Source organism: Elephas maximus, chromosome 1 (genome assembly GCF_024166365.1).
Source record: "Elephas maximus indicus isolate mEleMax1 chromosome 1, mEleMax1 primary haplotype, whole genome shotgun sequence".
Lineage (NCBI taxonomy): Eukaryota > Metazoa > Chordata > Mammalia > Proboscidea > Elephantidae > Elephas > Elephas maximus.
Window position 1 is genome coordinate 64165566 of NC_064819.1, and position 25389 is coordinate 64190954.

At 40.2% G+C, this 25389-nt stretch overlaps 1 pseudogene; it reads right to left on the minus strand.

Annotated features, from left to right (window-relative positions):
• Positions 1-2185: 2185 nt before the first annotated feature.
• Positions 2186-13201, minus strand: LOC126060189 (tigger transposable element-derived protein 1-like; annotated as a pseudogene).
• Positions 13202-25389: the final 12188 nt, after the last annotated feature.

The following is a 25389-nucleotide window of genomic DNA, read 5'->3' on the forward strand; positions in this document are numbered from 1 at the left end:
AAAGGAATAAAAAGTGTTAAGGATGTATTGAAATGTAGTGCATTCCTATGAATTCTGTGCTCCCAATTCCTGTACTATGTGTGGTGAGGGGATGTGTTGCAAAAGTGTAGAGGTTAGGTGCTTTACATATGGCACCTCATCTTCTCCTGCCCCCAACCCCCCAAAATGTATCAGTCTTGCATTTTGAAGATTCTGTTATCAGCTAGCCATGATTTAATCATTAATTCACACTGAGGCAAATGACCGAAAAGTGCTTTCTTTTTTGAGGAGTAGTTACAATGTCTGTAAGATGGTGGTAAAGAATCTGTGGCAGAACACAACTGCAGAGTGTTTTTTTTTTTTTTTTTTTTTAGGGAGGTGAATAAGCGGAAAGCTTTTCTCAGGTCTTACAGGTCATGGCATGACTGACTCACTAGCTTGCTCTCTCGTATTTAAGACAGAATATCTGAAAATGTGTTCTTCTTCATGATTTTTGTCAACTATTTAAACAGCTATTATGAAAAATATGCCAAACTCTGTTGATTTTGAAGAAAAGAGAATCATCTAACCCAGTTTCAAAAAATAAAACCTACTGCTATTTGTTCACTTATGAAAGTCTTTCACACTCTTTATAGGAAATTTGGGAAATATAGAAAAGTAGGAGGCAGGAAAATTACCATCTAGTTTTCACAACCATGTTAAAATTTTGTTGTATTTCTTAGGCTACTTTTTTTTTTTTTTTAAATAAAGAGTTTTACTGTTCCATATTCCATAGTTGTGGTTATATAGGATAGATACATTTTCTCTTTCTTAAAACAAACATAATAATGTAAAAATTTCTCTTATTTCAGATTCTTCATAATCATCATTTTAATGACTATATTCTATTATAATGACAAATCATAATTTATTTCAGTATTTCTTGTTGTTGCTTTTATAGGTGGTCTTCATCCTTAATAATGAGTAAATATGTAATTAATATCTGTTGTTGTTAGTTGCTTTTGAGCAGCTCCCAGATCATGGCATTCCCACGTGTGCAGAGTAGAACTGCTCCACAGGGTTTTCAAGGCTGTGACCTCCTGAAGCAGATTGCCAGGGCTGCCTTCCGTGGTGCCTCTGGGTGGGTTTGAACCACGAACCTTTTGCCTAGTAGTTGAGCACTTAACCATTTGCACCACCCAGGGACTCTCAAATACCTTTGCAACTAATGATTTTCCTGCATTTCAAAATATTTCTTTGGGATGTTGTGAATATTAATAAATGGTTTTAGAAAAGAGTAATACCAGGTTGTATCTCTTTTGTCAGTACATGCAATTACCCATTTCACTACCCTTGTGTATCATATTTATATACTTTGCTAATTTGATAGACAAAGCTTGAAACTGTTTTTTTTGTTTTTTTTTTTTTAACTCACCTTTACTGGAATACTTTTTCCATGTTTTGTGATCTAGATATATTTACCTCTTTTCTGTTTGTGTCCATGGCTCATTTTATTATAATAAAATAATAAAGATTATAATAAATAATTTTTTGGAGTCTTGATGGCTTAAATATCAGATTTTATGAGCTTTTTATAAAACAAAGATAAAAGCCATTTTCTGATTTTATTGGGTATAGTATTTTTTTTCCTGGTTATTTGCCTTTTAATTCAGTTTTATCTCTGTCTTCTCTATCAAGGAGAAAAACAGTTAAATTGGAAAGGATAGAACTATTCTGAGTAAAAGGGAACTGAAGCCCAAGGAGGTGAGAAGCACTTTGCTTCTTCAAAAGTGTGAAGCTATTCGTTCCTAGATGAAATACTTTTCCAGGTCTTGAAAGAATTTAGAGATGTGCTCATGGAACCAGTATCACTAATCTTTGGGGAACATGGTATTTAAAAAAAAAATGAGGAAAAACATGAGACCCAAATTTGCCGTTCTAGGAAATTGATGATACTCTGTCAAAATTCTAGGTAAATTATGAGAAGTCTTCAAAAAGAAAACAGCAACCACTCAGAGCCACACGCACAACGATTTTTGTCAAAGTTGGAGATATTGCAGGTTCTAAACCACCACAATAAAGCAAGTCACACAAATTTTTTGGCCTCCCAGTGCATATAAAAGTTATGTTTATACTATACAGTAGCCTATTAAGTGTGCAATGGCATTATGTCTAAAAAGACAATGTATATACTTTAATTAAAAGAATACTTTATTGCTAAAAAATACTAAGCATCATCTGAGCATTCAGCGAGTCATAATCTTTTTGCTGGTAGAGGGCCTTGCCTCCATGTTGATGGCTGCTGACTGATCAGGGTGGTGGTTGCTGAAGTTTGGGGTAGCTGTGGCAATTTCTTAAAATAAGACAACAATGAAGTTTGCTGCATCAATTGACTCTTTTAACAAAAGATTTCTCTGTCGCATGTGATGCTGTTTGATAGCATTTTACCTACAGTAGAACTTCTCTCAAAATTGGAGCCAATCATCTCAAACCCTGCTGCTGCTTTATCAACTAAGTTTATGTAATATTCTAAATCCTTTGTTGTCATTTCAACAATGTTCACAGCATCTTCACCAGGAGTAGTTTCCATCTCAAGAAACCACTTTCTTTGTTCATCCATAAGAAGTAACTCCTAATCTGTTAAAGTTTTATCGTGAGATTGCAACAATTCAGTCACATCTTCAGCCTCCCCTTCTAATTCTAGTTCTCTTACTATTTCTACCACATCTGCAGTTACTTCCTTCACTGAAGTCTTGGATGCTTCAAAGTAATCCACGAGGGTTGGAATCAACTTCTTCCAAACTCCTGTTAATGTTGATATTTTGACCTCCTCCCATGAATCACAAATGTTCTTAATGACATCGAGAGTTCTGAATCCTTTCTAGAAGATTTTCAATTTACATCTTCCAGATCCATCAGAGGAATCACCATCTATGGCATCTATAGCCTTATGAAATGTATTTCTTAATAAGACTTGGAAGTCAAAATTACTTCTTGATCCATGGGCTGCAGAATGGATATTGTGTTAGCAGACATGAAAACATTAGTCTCCTTGTACATCTGTATCAGATCTCTTGGTGTCCAGGTGCATTGTCAATGACAAGTAATGTTTTTCTGAGCAGTAGTTCTCAACAGTGGGATTAAAATATTCAGCAAAACAGGTTGTAAACAGATGTGCTGTCATCCAGGCTTTGTAGTTCCATTTATAGAGCACAGGAAGAGTAGATTTAGCGTAACTCTAAGGGCCCATTTCAGCTCACTAATGCCTAGGATATCGATGTTTATGCATTCCATTTCATTTTTGATGATTTCCAATTTTCCTAGATTCATACTTCGTACATTTCAGGTTCTGATTATTAATGGATGTTTGCAGCTGTTTCTTCTCATTTTGAGTCATCCCACATCAGTCAATGAAAGTCCTGAAAGCTTTACTCCATCCACTTCATTAAGGTTGACTCTACTTTGAGGAGGCAGCTCTTCCCCAGTCATCTTTTGAGTGCCTTCCAACCTGGGGGACTCATCTTTCAGCAGTATATCAGACAATGTTCTGCTGCTATTTATAAGGTTTTCACTGCCTAATGCTTTTCAGAAGTAGAATGCTGGGACCTTCTTCCTAGTCTGTCTTAGTCTGGAAGCTCAGCTGAAACCTGTCCTCCATGGGTGACCCTGCAGGTATCTGAATAGTGGTGGCACAGTTTCCAGCATCACAGAAACACGCAAGCCCCCACAGTAAAACAAACTGACAGACACGTGGGGGCTGAAATGGACTGGTATTGGCCATTTTGAATTAGACAGTCATATAGTCTACTATGCTGAAATGACAACTTAAAGAGGAATGGTGTTGCATTCATCATCAGAAAGAACGTTTCAAGATCTATCCTGAAGTACAACGCAGTCAGTGATAGGATAATATCCATACACCTACAAGGAAGACCAGTTAATATGGCTGTTATTCAAATTTACGCACGAACCACTAGGCCCAAAGATGAAGAAACAGATGATTTTTTATCAGCTGCTGCAGTCTGAAATTGATCAAATATACAATCAAGATGCATTGATAATTACTGTAAATTGGAATGCAAAAATTGGAAACAAAGAAGAAGAATTGGTAGTCGGAAAATATGGCCTTGGTGATAGAAGCAATGCTGGAGATCGAATGATAGAATTTTGCAAGACCAACAACTTCTTCATTGCAAATACCTTCTTTCACCAACATAAACGGCGACTATACAGATGGATCTCACCAGATGGAACACACAGAAATCAAATTGACTACATCTGTGAAAACAGGTGATGGAAAAGCTCAATATCATCAGCCAGGACAAAGGCCAGGGGCCGACTGTGGAACAGACCATCAATTGCTTATATGCAAGTTCAAGCTGAAACTGAAGAAAATCAGAGCAAGCCCATGAGAGCCAAAATATGACCTTGAGCATATCCCACCAGAATTCAGAGACCATCTGAAGAATAGATTTGACACACTGAACACTAGTGACTGAAGACCAGATGAGTTGTGGAAGGACATCATCCATGAGAAAGCAAGAGGTCATTGAAAAGACAGAAAAGAAAGAAAAGACCAAGATGGATGTCAGAGGAGACTCTGAAACTTGCTCTCGAATGTCAAGCAGCTAAAGCCAAAGGGAGAATTGATGAAGTAAAAGAACTGAACAGAAGACTTCAAAGGGCGGCTCGAGAAGACAAAGTAAAGTGTTATCATGACATGTGCAAAGAGCTGGAGATGGAAAATCAAAGGGAAGAACACACTTGGCGTTTCTCAAGCTGAAAGAACTGAAGAACAAATTCAAGCCTCGAGTTGCAATAGTGAAGGATTCCATGGGGAAAATATTAAACGATGCAGGAAGCATCAAAAGAAGATGGAAGGAATACACAGAGTCATTATACCAAAAAGAATTAGTCGATGTTCAACCATGTCAAGAGGTGGCATATGATCAGAAACTGATGGTACTGAAGGAAGAAGTCCAAGCTGCTCTGAAGGCAATGGCAAAAAACAAGGCTCCAGGAGTTGATGGAATATCAGTTGAGATGTTTCAACAAACAGATGCAGCCCTGGAGGTGCTCACTTGTCTATGCCAAGAAATATGGAAGACAGCTTCCTGGCCAACTGACTGGAAGAGATCCATATTTATGCCTATTCCCAAGAAAGGTGATCCAACCGAATGTGGAAATTATAGAACAATATCATTAATATCACATGCAAGCAAAATTCTGCTGAAGATCATTCAAAAATGGCTGCAGCAGTATATCGACAGGGAACTGCCGGAAATTCAGGCCAGTTTCAGAAGAGGACGTGGAACCAGGGATATCTCATTGCTGATGTCAGATGGATCCTGGCTGAAAGCAGACAATACCAGAAGGATGTTTACCTTTGTTTTATTGACTATGCAAAGGCATTTGACTGTGTGGATGATAACAAATTATGGATAACATTGCAAAGAATAGGAATTCCAGAACACTTACTTATGCTCATGAGAAACCTTTACATAGATCAAGAGGCAGTTGTTCGGACAGAACAAGGGGATACTGATTGGTCTAAAGTCAGGAAAGGTGTAAGCCAGGGTTGTATTCTTTCAGCATACCTATTCAATCTGTATGCTGAGCAAATAATACAAGAAGCCGGGCTATATGAAGAAGAACGGGGCATCAGGATTGGAGGAAGACTCATTAACAACGTGCATTATGCAGGTGACACAACCTTGCTTGCTGAAAGTGAAGAGGGTTTGAAGCACTTACTAATGAAGATCAAAGACCACAGCCTTCAGTATGGATTGCACCTCAACATAAAGAAAACAAAAATCTTCACAACTGGACCAATGAGCAACATCATTATAAATGGAGAAAAGATTGAAGTTGTCAAGGATTTCATTTTACTCGGATCCACAATCAACAGCCATGGAAGCAGCAGTCAAGAAATCAAAAGACTCTTTGCATTGGGTAAATCTGCTGCAAAGGACCTCTTGAAAGTGTTGAAGAGCAAAGATGTCACCTTGAAGACTAAGGTGTGCCTGACCCAAGCCATGGTATTTTCAATCACATCATATGCATGTGAAAGCTGGACAATGAATAAGGAAGACCGAAGAAGAATTGACGCCTTTGAATTGTGGTGTTGGCGAAGAATATTGAATATACCGTGGACTGCCGAAAGAACGAACAAACCTGTCTTAGAAGTACAACCAGAATGCTCCTTAGAAGCAAAGATGACGAGACTGCATCTTACATACTTTGGACTTGTCAGGACGGATCAGTCCCTGGAGAAGGACATCATGGTTGGCAGAGTACAAGGTTAGCGGAAAAGAGGAAGACCCTCAATGAGGTAGATTGACACAGTGGCTGCAACAATGAGCTCAAGCATAACAACGATTGTAAGGATGGCTCAAGACCGGGCAGTGTTCCATTCTGTTGTGCATAGGGTCGCTATGAGTTGGAACCGACTTGACGGCACCTAACAACAACAACTTAAGGGCCCTAGTATTTTCAGAATGGTAAATGAGCATGGGTTTCAACTTAAAGTCACCCACTGTATTAGCCCCTAACAAGAGAGTCAGCCTGTCCTTTAAAGTTTGAAGGCAGACACTGACTTCTCTCCAGCTATGAAAGTTCTAGAAGGCATCTTCTTCCAATATAAGGCTGTTCCATCTGCACTGAACATCTGCTGTTTACTGTAGCCACCTTCATCAATTATCTCAGCTAGATCTTCTGGAGAACTCGATACAGCTTCTACATCAGCATTTGCTGCTTCACCTTGGACTTTCATGTTATGGAGATGGCTTCTTTCCTCAAACCTCGTGAAACAACCTCTCCTGGCTTCAAACTTTTCTTCTACAGCTTCCGCACCTCTCTCAGACTTCATAGAATTGAAGAGATTTAGGATCTTGCTCTGGATTAGGCTTTGGCTTAAGGGCATGTTGTGGCTGTTTTGATCTTCCATCCAGACCAATAAAGCTCTCTCTATGTCAGCAATAAGACTGTTTCTTTCTTATCATTCGTGTGTTCATTGGAGCAGCACTTTTAATTTCCTTCAAGAATTTTTCCTTTGCATTCACAACTTGGCTAACTGTTTGGCATAAGAGGCCTAGCTTTCAGCCTGTCTTGGTTTTTGACATGCCTCCCTTGGTAAGTTTAATCATTTTTAACTTTTGATTTAAAGTGAGAAATATTTGACTCTTCCCTTACTTGAACACTTAGAGGCCACTGTAGGGTTATTAACTGGCCTAATTTCAATATTGTCATATCTCAGGGAATAGGGAAGCCCAAGGACAGGGAAAGAGATGGGTGGAAGGCTGGTCAGTGGAGCAGTCAGAACACACACATTTATTAAGTATGCCATCATATGGGTATGGTTCGTGGCACCCCAAAACAATTACAATAGTAACATCAAAGATCACTGATCACAGATCACTGTAACAGATATAATAATAATGAAAAAGTCTGAAATATTGTGAGAATTACCAAAATGTGACACAGACACAATGTGAGCACTTGTTGTTGGAAAAACGGTGCTGATAGACTTGCTTGACTCAGGGTTGCCCCAAACCTTCAATTTGTAAAAAATGCAATATCTGTGAAGCACAATAAAATGAAGTATGCCTGTATTTTTTAGTGTATTATTAGACTGATAAAAAAAAGATAGATCAGAGGAATTCTATGAAGATAGTCTATTTTGCTTCTGCAGGGCATTTGTTGGAGACTTTATAATATTCTTCTGGGCACTGTGGCAAAGTATGGGCCGGATAATAGTCCTGTTAGTTGGATTAACAGCTGGTTAAAGAGTTTACACATTAGGTTGCTGATTGATGGGAGCCTGAAGTTGTGTTCAGCGGGGCTTCCCATATAAGCCAGAATTTAATGAATGTTTTTCTAATTGCTAGGATGAAGAGATCAAAACTTCTTTATCAAATGTGCATAGTTACCTTACTGGGTACCTTAAAGAACATGCTAGATGAAGGAATCTGTTTCAAAAAATATCTCAATTGATGAAAATAATGTAGTAGACATACATGTAAAGTCTGATGAACTTAGCTGAAAACAATGAATTGAGCAAATAAAAACTGGGGAGTCTTCATTCAAGTGAAAGAACTAAGTAGCTCCATTGCTTGAGAGCTGCAAATGAGAAAAGAGTATGACATCTCCATATTGTTCACTCAGTATTGAGCCACAGTGAGAGAAGTATTATGTTCAGAGTAGTAATGGCCAACATTTATGTTCTCTGCACTGCTCAGAGGGTCTCTCTTATCTTGGGTTCAATTCTGGGTAACATAGTTTATGAACTTCATTTCCAAACTGGAGCAAATCAAGTGGTGAGTTGATTGAGATGGGGAACAGCTAGGAAGACTTGTCATTCAAAGAATAGCTAGAGGAATTGTGATGTTCCTCAGAAAAGATGAGACCTGGGAAAGCTCAATCTTCAGAACTCCCTTCGTTAGAAATGACAGAAACTGAATTCATATTGGCTTAAGTGAAAAAAGAAAATGGATTGACTTATGTAGCTGATGGAGTCTCTAGGTGGTGTAAATGGTTAACACACTTGGCTGATAACTGAAAGGTTGGAGGTTTGAGTTCACACAGAGGTGCCTTGGAAGAAAGGCCTGGCAATCTATTTCTGAAAACTCAGCCATTAGAAACTCTATGGAGGACAGCTCTACTCTAACACACGTGGAGTTGCCATGAACAGGAGTTAACTTGATGACAACTGGTATGTAACCGAAAAGACCAGGAGTAGATATGGTACTAGGCTCAAATGATATCTAGATTTCAAACCCTGTCATCTGATCTCTTCCATCTATCTCTTGGCTCTGATTTATTTGGTTTCATTCTTAGACAACATCCTCTCCATGAAGTGGTCCCCAGAACTCTGAGCTTGAGTCACCCTAAAACTAGTAATCCATAACAGGAAGAGAACTTCTCTTTCTCAGGAGTTTCATAAAAACAACTGGAATTGAGTTGCATTGTCTTGGTTTTAGTCAAATGCCCAGCTTGAAACCAAGCGCTGGGGCAAGAAATTTGTATGTGTTTGTTGGCAGATGGGTTATATGCTCATTCTAGCAGTGTGCACCTCCATTCTTTGTAAACAAGCACATGGATTAAGAGTGAGGAAGATGTGGAACTAAAGGGAAATTAGATGCTGTTACTAGAAGAAGGGGGATGGGTGAGTTCTGGCTCGCAAAATATAACATTGTTCACTAAAAGAACTTCATAACTACTTTTAAACATTGTAGGGCTACAATGTGTTCAAGGAGTCCCTGGGTGCTGCAAACGGTTAAGCACTTGGCTGCTAACCACAAAGTTGGAGGTTCAAGTCCACCCAGGAGTGCCTTGGAAAAAAGGCCTGGTGATCTATTTCTGAACTATCAGCGATGGAAAACCCTAAGGAGCACAGTTCTACTTTGATACATGGGATTGCCATGAGTTGGAGTTGACTTCATGGCAACTGGTTTGGTTTTTTTGTTTTTTTTTTTAATGTGTGTGAAGCATTAGGCCTTTTCTGTGTACTCCCAAAGGGAAGAATTGGTATCAGTGGGCAGAAGTTAAAGGAAAACATATTTTGTCTCTACAAAAGGAATGACATTATCACAGATAACCAGTATGGCCTGTTCTGTAAGGTAACCACTGTCCTGCCCCTAGCAGAATTTAAGCAGAAATTTCTTTAAATTATTGTGCTTTAGGTGAAAGTTCACAGCTCAAGTTAGTTTCTCATACAAAAATTTATACACACATTGTTATGTGACCTTAGTTGCTATCCCTATAATGTGACAGAAAACTTCTCCTTTCCACCCTGAACTTGCTGAATCCGTTCAACCAGCTTCTATCCCTTTCTGCCTTCTCATCTTGCTCTGGACAGGAGCTGCCCATTTAGTCTCATATATCTACTTGAACTAAGAAGCACGCTCTTCACGAGTATCATTTTATGTTTTATAGTCAAGTCTAATCTTTTTCTGAAGGGTTGGCTTTGGGAATGGTTTTAGTTCTGGGTTAACAGAGAGTCCAGGGACCATGTCTTCTGGGGTTCCTCCAGTCTCAGACCATTAAGTCTGGTCTTTCTATTAGAATTTGAGTCCTACACCCCGCTTTTCTCCTGTTCTGTCAGGGACTCTGTTTTGTTCCCTATCAGGGTGGTCATCGATGGTAGCTGGGCACCATCTAGGTCTTCTGGTCTCAGGCTGATGGAATCTCTGGTTTATGTGGCCCCTTTTGTCTCTTGGGCTAATATTTTCCTTGTGTCTTTGGTGTTCTTCATTTTCGTTTGCTTCAGGTGGGTTGGGACCAGTTGATGCATTTTAGATAGCCACTCGCTAGATTTTAAGACTCCAGGGACCAGTCACCAAAGTGGGATGAAGAAAGTTTTCTTAATAAACTTTGTTTTGCCAATTGATGTAGATATCCCCTGAAACCATGGTCCCCACACCTGCTCCCCTTTTACTCTGTCCCTTGAAGTGTTTGATTGTGTTCAGGAAACTTCTTAGCTTTTGGTTTTGTCCAGTTGCGTTGACTTCTCCTGAATTATGTGTTGTCCTTCCCTTAATCTAAGATAGTTCTTGTCTACTATCTAATTAGTGAATACCCTTCTCCCTCCCTTAAGCAGAAACTCGATGGCTGTTATAGTGAAGATTCCTGTTTTGTATTGCGGAAGTCTAGGTACTCTAGAAGCTCTTTCTGTTTCTGTGGCTTCATCATTCTGCTCCCCTCTCCAAGCATGTATTTGCCAGTGCATACACACAACCTTGTTGTTATCATCCCCAAAGAGGGAAATTTAATCCCACTGTCTGATAAGGGCATTATTTAATGTCAATTGTTTTTGAATTGTTACTTCTGTGCCTGCTGAATTGATTCCACGTCTCTTTTAACATAGCATTGCCCAAGACATAAGTACCTAAATGCACGGCCCAGGGGATTCTGTGCTGATGAGGGGCAAAGGAGTAGAAAGGTAGAGGGTGGGGTTCACTTTATCCATGTGTGTAGGTCACTTTCCCAAACAGAATAGTCATTTCCTTATATTTCAGTTCTAGTACCAAACACTGACAGAATGGAGACTATAAGGAAGAAATAACACTAAAGGGAAGCCCTCAAAGATAATTCCATCATCCATAACACCAGGCGCTTCCTGGCATTATGACTAATAAAATTCAGCTAAAAACATGTTCTGAATATTTTCATGTGCAAAAAATAGAAAATTGTAATAAAATAATGACTGTTATTTCAAACCTTGGCTATAAAGCTCCCCCAGGGAAAGAAATGCCTAATTATGAAATAAAACAACTTTTGTATCCCTCAGGCAATGTTTTCAAACTATTGCTCTCTCCAAAGTAGTCACTATAATTAGTCCAATTCCCCAGAAGAAAGAAAAGTGTTGGGGAATTCATTTAGGGCTGTAGCTCAGGGCCATGTCTTGGATCAGGACCAAATGGACGATTAAAATGTTAGTGTAAAGTAAGTGTGAGTACCAGCGGCGTCGTGGGTCAAATGAATGATTGCTTCAGGGTTTATTTAATATGCTCTTAAGCTGATCTCCCTAAAGCTCCATTCTCTGAACCCTGAAATCCATGTGTTTGCTTTTCAGGCAGGTGAGTTGAGAGTTCTAAATTCTAGGAGGAGCCCGATGATCTTCAGTGGAGGTTTATTTTCAAAACCGTTTAGTTGTGTCTTCTCTCCATGCCTCAGCTTTCCTTGCTCACAAATGGGTTTAAAAATAATTCTGCCTAATTAAAAACATGAAGGTTTAAAAAGAGAAAATCTAATGGGCAAGGTGTGGAGGGGAAACTTCAAGATTTCTCTTATGTTTCTTCTAGAAATATTTTAAAGCCCTGTAGTACTATAGTATCTGGTGGCTCAGTGGTTAAGAGCTCAGCTGCTAACCAAAAGGTCAGCAGTTCAAATCCACCAGCTGCTCCTTGGAAACTCTATGGGGTAGTTCTACTTTGTCCTATAGGGCCGCTGTGAGTTGGCATTGACAGCGATGATATGGGTATAGCGCTAAGTGCTGAAAATATTCTAAAATTCTTTTAAAAAAATCATCAAGGATAAAATTTTTAGATTTTGCTACCTGGAGTTTATTCCTACTAAATTATTTCTAATGACACTTATTGAGAGTTATTTTGTGCATTATTTGGGAGGGGCATGCTCTCTGTCTGTCGTAGGGGGGAGATCCTCCCTGTCTCCTCGGGTTTCCTGTAACACTGAACACTTCTTGGCATTCCTTGGCTTGTAGATGTATCTTCACATGGTGTCTTTCCCTTGCATGTGTGACTCTGTGTCCATGTCTGTTCTTCTTTTATAAGATGTCACTCAGAAGCAATTAGAGTTAGGACCCACGCTCCCTCGGTATGACTTCCTTAGTGTAACTGATAACATCTGCAAAGAAAAACTCAGTTTCCCCAGAGAAGGTCACATTTACCTGTGCAGGGGCTAGGACTTCAACATATCTTTTTGGGGGACACGATTCAATCCATAACAGTCCCCAAACACAGGTACAGGTGGAGTACTGGAAGGCACCTCAATGAGGGGATCATCTTTCAAAACCTGTGGTTTATTTTGCAATTAGCAATGTAAAACGGGCACTTTCTGAATCACAGGCTGGGTGCCTGCAGACGTTAGAGACTTTTTTTATGCCTGGTGCTTTGCTGGTACAAGGGACCAGTATGGAAATATACTTCTGGCACTGAGATGCTTTCCAAGAAGATAAAATAGGATTTTGTCTCCTGGAATAGTCATCCAGGCAGACAATGATGGTGATTTAAAATTTGTGGCTGCCCTGGAGTAGTCAGTTCGCAGAGATACAGTCGTGGGATTTCTCTCCAGAGCGTTCTCAGCTTATGAGCCATGGAACTGTTCCATTTCTTATTTTGCCATAACACAGAGGTCACACAAACCAGAAACTCTAATTGGAGGTTGGTCTCAGCCAAATGGAGACTAACAAACCCCTAAGGAGAAGTGAGATAAATCTTTCTCTTCATTTGTTCATTTCTCAGAGCTGCAGAGAAAAAAGCTTTATTGATATCTCAGGGCATAATTGGTCTTCCAGAAGCTACTCGTACAATAAAAATCAAATTGTAGAAGAGAAGTTAATTCATTTCACTCAGTAAGCGTCCCCTCTTGCTTAACCATCCTAAAGAGCAACCACATATAATAGGAAAGCATGGAGACAGGCTGCTGTGGGATTTATCTTCTGGATCAGACCAACTGGGTACTTATTTCTGAAGCTCTTTCTGTGCAGTGTAGGTGGTGTGGGCATGGTCGGTACAGAGGTCTTTCTGTTTCACTTTCCCTTTTTGAGTGCATTTGGGGAGGATATACAGAAACTGGGAGAAGGTTGTGGCTGGCTTTGATTTGATTTTTGTTTGTTTGCTTTTTTAAATTTCATACCTGAAGGCAGAGCTCCATCAGAAATTTATGTGGTTTTGAAACCTAAGCACATTGTTTATTAAATGAACAATCACATGATTTTAAAATGTTGAGGACCTGAGTGAAGAAGGCAGGAACTAGTTGCCCTTGGATTGATTCTGACTCATGGTGACCCCATGTGTGTCAGAGTAGAACTGTGCTCCAAAGGGTTTTCAATGGCTGAGTTTTTGGAAGTAGATCTCCAGGACTTTCTTGCTATGTACATCTGGGTGGACTTGAATCTCCAACCTTTCAGTTAGCAGCCCAGTGCTTAACAGTTTGTACCACCCAGGGACTCTGAAGAGGGCAGGAGTGGGTGTGGAAAGATACGTAGGGAGGCAAGAGTTATTAGAGAGAGAATTGACTGGGTGTTCTGGCTGAAAGGCAATTTAAACGTGATTCCAGGGCTTTGTGCTTGTTGATACCTCAGTGAATCCCATCAACATTAATAAAATAGGGATGTTGGAGGAATAAAGTGTTTCTAGAGGGTGGAGGTGAGATAGAGAAAGGATATACAGTAGATTCCTGATGTTTATAGATAAAATTTTTACAATATCCCGTATTCCATACAGTTATAAAGTTTCATGATGCACTAGTTTGTAATGGAGGTGATAAGTCCCTCAGTGAGTTTGAGGATTAAATGAGATGACATATATGAAGTGCTTAGGGTTAATGATAATGGTCGACATCATAATAACAATAACATAAAGCAAATATTCAACAATCAGTATGTGCCAGATTTTGTAAGATCTTTATATCCATTAACTAATTTAATTCTCCAGCAGCTCTGTAAAGCAGGTCTTAATATGATTCCATTTTACAGATGAGGACATTGAGCCATAGGGAGAGATGGAGCAACTAGAGAGGTTCGTTAAGTGGCAGGGCTCAGCCTCAATTCAGGTAGTGAGGTTCTTGAATCTAGCTCTTTAGCACTCTCTTCTACACAAGTGTGGCTTCAGCAGAAATGTTGTAGCAGAACTTGAACCCATCATTCTCTGAGACTGGAGTACAGCAGCAAATATTCCTTTATTGAGTGATCCCAGCCAACAGGCCAGCATCCATTACATCTTGGTTAGGTGAATTCATGAATTTGAGGATGCTCACAGGATCCTGGGAAAGTCAATGGGACTATAAGCATAAGGAAAATTCTTCAGCTCTTTGTTACATAAATTTATAAAGACACATGGTCAGTTCTTTGAAATATCCACTAACAAAGGGGTTCACAGTAACGTAACCAGAGTTTTAGCTCTCTTGATATTAATTCATTTGACAAATGTTGTTGAGCACCTAAGTGAGTACTAACACTATGAGACATTTGATGGGTGAAGAAGAAAATCCCTTTGCAGTGGGAGAGATAGATGAGTGAAAATGCAGGTACGATCCCTTACTCCCAGGTGCCGTTGTGTCGATTCCAACTCACGGTGACCATATGTGTGTCAGAGGAGAACTGCTCCATGGACTCCAAGGCCAATGACTGACAATTCAGAAGCAGCTTGCCAGGCCTTTCTTCTGAGATGCCTCTGGATGGACTGGAACCTCCAACCTTTTGATCAGCAGCCAAGCGTGTTAATGGTTTGCACAATCCAGAGGCTCTGCAAGTATAATATAGTCTAGTAATTACTAGGAGGAGGTAAGTAAGCATCAGGAACATATCAGCAGGGTCAACTAATTCGGACTTGGGATGGTCAAATGTAAGGCTGTCTGCAAGGCAGGATGTAAAATCTGGAACTTGAAGGATGAATGAGGGATTAATGCAGGTGAAAACGAGAAGGGAAGTTGAGAAGAGAGAGAGAACAGGCTGTGCTTGTGAAACCGCAAAGAGTTCAGTATGGCTGCATCAGTTCAATATGGAGGTAGAGATAAAGCCAGAGAGACGAGCAGCAGCCAGACCACGAAGACCTTCTAGGTCATGGTCTAGGAGTTTGATATTTATCTTGAGGGCACTGGAAATTGTGGACGCGATTTAAGCAGAGAAAGGCTATGGTCCAGGGAAGTCCTTGCAATGTATAAGAAGCATACAGGTGTGCTGGGCTAGTACTAATCTCGAAGGGCCTTTAGTGGGTACGTTCTTTTCTTTCCCAAACTTATATTGGGCTTCTGTACCATGTGTGAAGAGCTTGTAAACCATATGAAGGAAAGACAAACTTGCATCTAAATTAGCATGTCCTTCTTTTCTAATCAGAGCCCTGGTGGCTCAGTGGTTAAGAGCTCAGCTGTGAACCAAGAAGTTGGTGGTTTGAATTCACCAGCTGCTCCTTGAAAACCCTGTGGGGTGGTTCTACTCTGTTCTATAGGGTTGCTGTAAGTCGGAATCGACTTGATGGCAACTGGTTTGGTTTGGTTTTGGTTGGTCTTTTCTAATCAGTGCAGTTTGATTTTGAGGCAAACTGAAGGAACAATTATACAGTCAGATTGTTTCATGGCAAAACCATCAGTTATTTGTCCAGCGAGGCAGTGAACTTCATTTCTAGTCTTGACTGTCCTCTGTGATGCTGGCAGAAATCAGGCAACCATCTTGGGCCTCAGCTTTCTTAACAGTAACATGAGAAAGTAGATGTAGATGATCATTACAGTTTTCTCTTAGGTCTAAAATTCACCTACTGTGGTTTGAAACTTCTCATAAATTACAATCATGGAGGAATGGAATAATTTTTACAATTATGCTGTTATTTTCTTTATGCCTGTCCCTCTCCTTCCTAGATGGTTTTGAGGGTAGCTCTTGTTTGCATAAAGGAGCTGAAATTATTACAGTATTAAAAAAAAAAAAACAAAACCATTGCTGTTGAGTTGATGCCAACTCATAGCAACCATATAGGACAAAGTAGAACTGTCCCATAGGATTTCCAACTCTGTATTCTTCAAGGAAGTGGATTGCTACATCTTTCTCCTGAGGAGAAGCTGGTGGGTTTGAACCACTGACCTTTTGGTTAGCACCTGAGCACTTAACCACTTCGCCATACCTAAGCTCAAATGAATCTAGAGACCACCTGGTCCATTCCCACATTTTACAGATGAGGGAACTGTTGTTGTTAGTTGCTGTTAAGTTGATTCTGATTCATGGCGACCTCATATATGTCAGAGTAGAACTACTCCATAGGGTTTTCAAAGCTATGACCTTTCAGAAGCAAATTGCAGGCCTGTCCTCCAAAGCACCTATTGGGTGGGTTTGAACTGCCAACTTTTAGACAAGTAGTCAGGTGCTTAACCATTTGTGCCACACAGGGACTCCATTGAGGACACTGAGGCTTCCTAATTCTGAACTTATCCAAATTCCACTCTCTTGGGGGTCACTTCCTCATGTCTGCCAGTGTGATGGAGGATGATGTCTTAGTAATGATTTGTGAAGACAGTTGAGCCTGTTGGAAGATTCCAGGTGTTCTTATGGAGAAGTGACTATCACTGCCAGTTAGGGCTGCTGTTTATTTTTCTTGCTTCAAGTTGCTGGGGGCGGGGGGAAGATATTTTTTGGTTCCTTATTCTTCATGAAGGAGTCCTTGGGTGGTACAAATGGTTAAGCACTCAACTACTGGCCGAAAGCTTGGTGGTTCAGACCCACCCAGAAGACAGGCCTGGAGATGGGCTTCTGAAAGGCGTCAGCCTTGAAAACCCTGTGGGGCAGTTGTACTGGGCACACACCAGGTCTCTATGACTTGGAATCGATAGCAGCTGACAACGATTCTTCGTGAATGCTTCCTCTTTTTGTGCTAATGTTCTCCTCGCTAGTTTCTCTTAAAGAAAGACTTTTTTTTCCCCACCCGAGTCCTCTTATGTCAGTAACAAAATGATCTTCCTCTTAGCTCAGGAAGCTGGCAGCCACCAATCGGCAGCCTTTCGATAGCCAGCTAATTAAGGGGAAAGCAGGTGTGGATGGGTCTATTCAGTCTGTAAATAAGTGCCAAAAATTAAAGTTATTGGTCTGTGAGTGCTAGCAGGTGGAAACATTATTTTATACCTTTAATAGAGGAGAGGAAAAAGAGGGGGATTAGAAGGCCTTAAGGGTAGGGAAGAAAAAAATGACTTTTTATGACTGAAAGCTCTTCAGGAGACAATGTGTCTATTTCTAAATCGTTGTCTTGTTTGGTATTCATCCTAAAGAGGTAAAATTGTCAGCCCTGAGGGCATAATGTTCCCTGAGCAGAGCTCTGTGAACTGTATGGCCTGGGCAGAAATAATTCCTGGTCTCAAGCTGACACTTAGCGGCGTAACTCATGACCGACTGTAGACATAAACGCCTTGTGTTACATTGCAATTTCTCTTCTTCGCTTCTTATAAATGCTCAAATGGCCAGAGTTTCCTATCTGCAAAATCTCTCACTGAAGCACTGAGGGAAAAAACAAACAAACAAACAAGCAAAAAAAAAAGATCTATTGTTGCACTACTTAACGCATTATTGAATGAAGCAATTTGGAAATAAAATTTATATGAGGAAATGAGTTCCTGGGAGCACGCTTCTCTCTTTGTTATTTCTTTTTTCTTCCTAATCTTTTTCCTTTGTGCTTAATAATTTACTTTAGCCTTATTTAACTGGAGGACGTTTCTCAGTAGGGTGTTATGGCAGAAGCCCACAAAAGCATCATATATTTACACATTCAAAATACATTAATACAGGGCTGCAATGCTAACTCGCATGATAGAATAATTACAGTGTATCTTCATTGAAATTGTACACATGGCTTTTGATCACTCTCGTTTATTTAGATACAAATGAAGCAAAATTATTCTCCATGGCTGCTGAGTTAATTTATGTGATATAAGTAAAGTTAAATAAAGTGTGATGGAAGATGAGATGGCTGCCGGGCAAGTGGGTCCGGAGGAAGACGCTCACTCATCTTCCCAGGCTTCCTGGTCCTCTTGTCCACAAAGACGATTCATGTTATGGCAAAATTGTACCCATATTAAGGCTAGATCTTGGAAAGTTTTGACTGAGGTGCCAAAGCATCCTCTTTACAGCTAATTCTTTTTTTTTGCGGGGAAGGGGAAGAAAAAATGTGCCAGTGTGATAGGTACCTTTGCTTGGGAGCATTCAGGTATCCAAGGAATCCTGGTGGAGCTAACTGAAAGGTTGGCCTTTTGAACCCACAGTGACTTGGTGGGAGAAAAGACCTGGTAATCTGCTCCCAAAAAAGATTACAGCCTAGGAATCTCTACGGGACAGTTATACTCTGTCATACAAGGTCACTATGAGTCAGAATTGACTAGATGGCACACAACAACAATTCAAATATCCAGATAAAACAACACAACAATTTTCTTATTGATGTGAGCTGAAACTCCTGGAGAATGGGAAAAATGCTGTCCTACAGAGGGTGATATTTTTAGAAGCTTGCACATCTACAAGTAAAGTGTGTGTTTTTCCAAGTAGATAAAAAATAGACTTCTTTTTAATTGATGAGGAAAAAACTTGTCACCATGATTGTCTTGTTGTACAACAATGTACGTATGATACGTCTTAGAAAAAGCTACCCTGTTGCTTTCCACCTCATTTCACCCCATTTCAAGGTGTAAGAAGTAACTACTTTCAATTTTGTGATCAGTGAGGTAATAGTTTGTCTTACAAGACAGAAGGATGGTTATATTTCTATATACAGAAATTAGAACCATTTTGAATCTAAATGTCCTTTGATGCAGGCATCCATAAAAGCTTCTGTTTTTCATTTACTTAAAATTTCATTTCTGCAAGAGAAAAGCCAAATCAATTCAATTAAAAAAAACTTCAGTGGTCTAAATTCTGGGGTTCAAAGATAAATACGACATAGACTCTACTTACCAACTTGTCTATCAGTGGAGGCTTGCACGTTGCTATGACGCTGACAAGGCTTCAGTGGAGCTTCCAGACTAAGACAGACAAGGAAGAAAGTCCTGACAATCTTCTTCCAAAAAATCTGCCAACGAAAACCCAAAGAATCACAAGAGTGCTATCTGCAACCAATCATAGAAATGACACAGGACAAGGCAGAGTTTCATTTTGTTATATATAAGGTTGCCATGAGTTGGGGACCAACTTGAAGGCAGCTAACAACAATGACTACTCTCCTGATTGGAAAAAAAAAAAAAAAAGAGCCTGCAAATAGCTAACAAAAAGCCAACTCTTTGACGGCAGTGGGTGGGTACCACAAATCAGGTAATTGTTCAAACTACTTTTGAGCCTCAAAGAGAAATACTTCAAATTTTAGGATCTAAGGGTGGGGAATGAGGGCAGGGCTTAATGAAGAAAAACCTTGATGCTGACCTTCAAGGAAGGCTCAGGCTCTGATAGGCAGAGAAAACACAGAGATTTGGAACAGTGGAGGGAGGGGTAAAGAGGTGAAGTAGTCAGGAGCTGGCCAAGGGACTGAAGTGTAGGGTCCTCTGGGGTCAATAATGAGAGGCAATCCTAGAAAGTTGGATTGGAATAACCTTGTGGGGGCTTTGAAGTCTGGGATGAGGCATTTTTATTTGACTTGTGGTCAAGGAAGGGGATTGAAAGTTTGTGAGTAGGTGAGTGTTATCAGTGATATAAGGTGTGGATGAGAACAGGGACAATTTGAAGGCCGGGAGGTCATTAGGAAACTGTGCCAACTATCTAGGCAAGTGACAAAGAGCAGTTAAACTAGGAAGATGCCAGTGGGAATGATAACTAGATTGTGGCAGAAGGATTTGCAGTCACAACTGGTTGGATGTTAGGGGATGGGAAGGAGAAGAAAGAGATAGATGGTGGTGTGTCTTAGAGTTCTAGAGAAACAGAACCAGTGAGGTGTATGTATATATTGCTGTTAGGTGCCATCCAGTTGGTTCTGACTCATAGTGACCCTATGAGTACAACAGTTTCATTCGTACAACAGAATGAAACACTGCCCGGTCCTCACAATTGTTGTTATGCTTGAGCCCATTGTTGCAGCCACTGTGTCAGTCCATCTCATTGAGGGTCTTCCTCTTTTTTACTGACCCTCTACTTTACCAGGCATAATGTCTTTCTCCAGGGATTGATCTGTCCTGATAACATATTCAAAGTATGTGAGATGTAGCCTCACCACCCTTGCTTCTAAGGAGTATTCTGGTTGTACTTCTTCCAAGACAGATTTGTTCATTCTTTTGGCAGTCCATGGTATATTCAATATTCTCCACCAACACAACAATTCAAAGGCATCAATTCTTCGGTCTTACTTATTCATCATCCAGCTTTTGCATGCATATGAGGCGATTGGAAACACCATGGCTTGGGTCAGGTGAGCCTTAGTCTTCAAGGCAATATCTTTGCTTTTTAACACTTTAAAGAGGTCTTTTGCAGCAGATTTGCCCAATGCAATGCGTTGTTTGATTTTTTGAGTGCTGCTTCCATGGGTGTTGATTGTGGATCTCAGTAAAATGTATGTGTGTGTGTGTATTTACTTCAAGGGACTGGCTTACGTGATTATGGGGGCTGGTGAGTCCAAAATTCATAGGTCAGGTTGCAGGCTGGAGGCTTCTGCAGGCTTGGGTTCCAAGGTCTTTAGGTCAGGTGACAGGAAGAGTGCAAAGTGAAGAGAGAGAGTGAGTTCTGCCAAAACATCTTTTTATAGTCTGAAATCAGTCCCCTGCCTAAGGAAACTCACTTTCTAACTGATTGATTACATTACATTATGGGAGGCAATTACACTATGTTACGTCACACTATGTTAGATTACACTGTGGAACAGCAAGTAGTCTAGTACATGGCCAAATCACTGGAAATTATAGCCTAGCCATGGTGCTTTTAACAGAAATCAAAAGGAGCAGCAGGTTGTGGTGGGAAGGTAAATTGGTTTTTCCACTTTTGTATTTTGAGATGCTTCTGAAACATTTAGCAAAAGGTGTCTAGCCGTCAGTTGAAAATTCAGAATAGGAGCTAATTTTCACACTTGACTCTAGAAAGACACGTTGGAAAGTCAAACTCATAATGATAATAGTTGAAGCCAAGGGAGTGGATGACATTTCTTAAGGAGAATCCATAGAGGGAGAAGAAAACAAAAATGACCTGGCTTTGGAACGGGGGAGGCTTCTTCATTTAGGGAAAGAAAAAGAGGAGGATTAAAGGATAAAGAGGCGTAATCAGGAACAGGGGACCATGAGAACATGAGGATTATGCATTTCAGAGAAGTGTGAAAGTTACAGGGTCAAAGAAAGCAGGGTGGCTAACTAAGTGGAGAACAGAGGAAAGCCTTGAATTTGGTATATCTGTGCAGTTTTGGTGCCATGATGGGCACAGAAGACAGACCGTAAGCTGTTTAGGAGTGAACTGGAACTAGGAAGAAAAGGGTGGGTACAGAGTGCTACTCTTTTTTTTTTTTTTTAATTGTGGTAAATACATACATAACAAATAATTTGCCACTTCAACATTGTGATGTGTACAATTCAGTGAACATTAGTTATGTCGATCATGTTCAACCATTACCATTACCTGTTTAATTTTCTCATCACCCTTAACAGGGGCACAGTATCTCCTAAGCTGGAGACACTCCCTTCCACACGCTCCCGGTAACCACTAGTAAATTTTGGTCTCTGTACACTTGCCTGGAAACCCTGGTGGCGTAGTGGTTAAGTGCTACGGCTGCTAACCAAAGGGTTGGCAGTTCGAATCCACCAGGCGCTCCTTGGAAACTCTGTTGGGCAGTTCTACTCTGTCCTATAGGGTTGCTATGAGTCGGAATCGAATCAGCGGTGCTAGGTTTGGTTTTTTTTGGTATCCTAGCTATTTCATAGAAGTGGAATCATACACTGTTTGTCACTCATGACTGACATTTCCAGGGTGCTACTCTTTCTAAGTGAACAAAGAAGTTTTGAAAAGACTAAATTTAGATCTTTGAACCTTTGCTGATAGATTCTCCATACCATTTTCACTAAAGCCCCCTGCTCCTTTGAGCACCAGACTCATTCCACCTATAGGGTTTCCAAGGAGCTGCTGCTGGATTCGAACTGCTGACCTTTTGGTTAGCAGCTGATTTTTTATCCATGGCACCACCAGAGCTCCATAATTCTCTATGGTTTGCTAGTATTCTCTGGAGTAGGGAGGACATTTTCCAGTGGGAAACCTCTCCTCTCCTCATAGACTGATCATAGACACCTCCTTAATATTAAAGGACTTCATTTTCACATAGATACTTTGCCTTCCTGCCCTGTTTCTGTGGAGCAAAAAAAATGGCTACTTCCATGGTAACATAGTGGTTAAGTTCTATGGAAACCCTGGTGGCATACTGGTTAGGTTCCATGACTGCTAAGTAAAAGGTTGGCAGTTTGAATCCACCAGGCACTCCTTGGAAACCCTATGGGACAGCTCTACTCTGTCCTATGAGGTTGCTATGAGTCAGAATCTACCCGATGGCAACAGGTTTGATTTCTTTCTTTTCTTTTCTTTTTTTTTTTTTGTTAGTGTGGAAAATAGAGTATCAGGGATTCAAATATTTATATTTTAAATCTTTGTTCCAAAGACTCCAAAGATAAATGGCAATACATTCTTGCACTAATGTGTTACTTTAGCCCTTTGGAGTTCTGTATCTCTCATCCCTATTCTGTGCCACATGATTGATGCAACCGTTGGCTTGGTTTAAGGTGCTTGAAAAATAAGGTCCTCTTTTGCACACCAAGGAGTGTATGCCTTTCCAAATATTCCCTCAGACATTATGGATTCACTTTGGGGAAAAGTGCGGCCTCAGCAGAAATGCTGTAGCTGTCATTGATTTGTGGAGACGTCAAAAGGAAATGAAGGGAGACCAAAGCCTGAGTGAAGCAGTCATTTCAAGTATAAATAATCCCAAGAACAAAGGTTCACTCATTTATCATTTCTACAACTTTACTAAATTAGTGCCTGGGGTTTTTCCTTGGCCCCTGTTTGTGTACAATTATCTTGAGACTGATTTTCTAGCAAATACTATGCTCAAAAATGAGAGTAATTCATGAGAATATATTTATTCAATGACTCATTAAAACTACAACCATATTTTTACTAGGCAGTGCAGTTTTGACTTTTTATGTGAACTATTTGGCATAGCATTTTATATTGTTATGTGTATTTCTAACTTTGGAGTGTTTATATTTAATTCCTATGAAGCTTTGCATTATATTTACCTTAATGTCAGTCTTTAGTCTTGACTTTTGTTACCTTAATATAACTGGCTTCCTCTTCCTCCTTCCACTTATTCTATTAGCTCTAGTTCCCCAACTTCCTTCTAGTACAAACGACCCAAAATTAAAGACTCTTTGTTTGCAAAAGGTGCTTTGTGATCACTCATGATTCGATGTGCTGATTTATTGTTCTCTACAACACGATACCACCACAACACGATATCTACATCACCCTACATCTCTGATTTCTTCCTACACTGACCTTCTACCCTTGACTGATTCATTTTACTCTGTGTTATAGATTGAATTGAGCCCCCTCAAAAAATGTGTGTCAACTTGGCTAGTCCATGATTTCCAGTATTGTGTGATTGTCCACCATTTTGTCATCTGATGTGATCTTCCCATGTGTTGTAAATGCTACCTCCGTGATGTTAATGAGGGGGGATTATTGGCAGTTATGTTAATGAGGAAGGACTCAATCTACAAGATTAGATTCTGTTTTAAGTCTATCTCTTTTGAGCTTTAAAAGACAGAAGCGAGCAGAAAGATGTGGGGACCTCATACCACCAATAAAGTAGTGCCAGGAGCAGAGTGTGTCCTTTGGACCTGAGGCCCCTGTGCTGAGAAGCTCCTAGTTTGGGGAAGATTGATGACAAGGACCTTCCTCCAGAGCTAACACAGAGAGAAAGCTTTCCCTGGAAGCTGATGCCCTGAATTTGGACTTCTAGCCTATTAGACTGTGAAAGAATAAACTATTTGTTGAAGCCATCCACTTTTGGTGTTTCTGTTACAGCAACACTAGATAACTAAGACATTCTGGCTTTAGATTCCAGGAGTCCATGCTAAGTAGTTTCTTTTCTTTTTTTTTAATTGGGGTACAAATATATACAACAAAGCATTTGAAAATTCAACAGTTTCTACATGTATAATTTAATTACATTGATTACACTTTTCCCCTTGCACAAACTTTATCCGTATCTTTTTCCTAATACGTTTTCTTCCTTTTTAATGTTTATTTTTTCTTTTAAGTCTCAATACAACCAGAATGCTCCTTAGAAGCAAGGATGATGAGACTATGTCTCACATCTTTGGACATGTTATCCGGAAGAATCAGTCTTTGGAGGAGAACATTATGCTTGGTAAAGTAGAAGGTCAGTGCAAAAGAGGAAGACCCTCAACAAGATGGACTGACATAGTGGCTGCAACAATGGGCTCAAGCATAACAACGATTGTGAGGATAGTGCAGGACTGGGCAGTGTTTCATTTTGTTGTACATAGGGTCCCTGTGAGTTAGAATCGACTTGACAGCACCTAACAGCAACAACAGCCTTCTTTAAAGGAGACCTTATGGTGCAGTGGTTAAGCACCCGACTGCTAACCAAAAGGTCGATGATTTGAACCCACTAGCTGCACCATAGAAGAAAGATGTGGCAGGCTGATTCCCTAAAGATTACAGCTTTGGAAACCATATGGAGCAGTTCTACTCTGTCTTATAGAGTTGCTATGAGTTCGAATCAACTTGATGGCAATAGAGCCTTTTTTAAAAGAGCGGTGGTGACTCAATGGTTAAGCACTCAGCTGCCAACTGAAAGGTTGGTGGTTAGAACTCACCAGTCGCTCTGTGGGAGAAAAGGCTTGGTGATCTTCTCCTGTAAAGATTATAGCCTAGGAAACACTGTGGGGCAGTTCTGCTCCGTCACATAGAGTAGCCATGAATCAGAATTGATTCAACGGCATGCCACCACCACCACCACCATAATAACAACCTTATTTAGCTCCTAGAGAAGAAAGAATAAAACCCTTCCCTTCTGGCTTTCTCCATTTGTACCCTCCAGACTAACTCTCTGACGTTCTCGCCCTACTTCATTCCCCAGGAGGCTGCTCTGCCTGGACTGGCGGCTTTTCATCAGAGTTGGCAGGAGATTGCGGGGCAGAGAGGTCTCACTTTCTACTTTGGTAGCACCATTCCAGGAGCAGTTACAT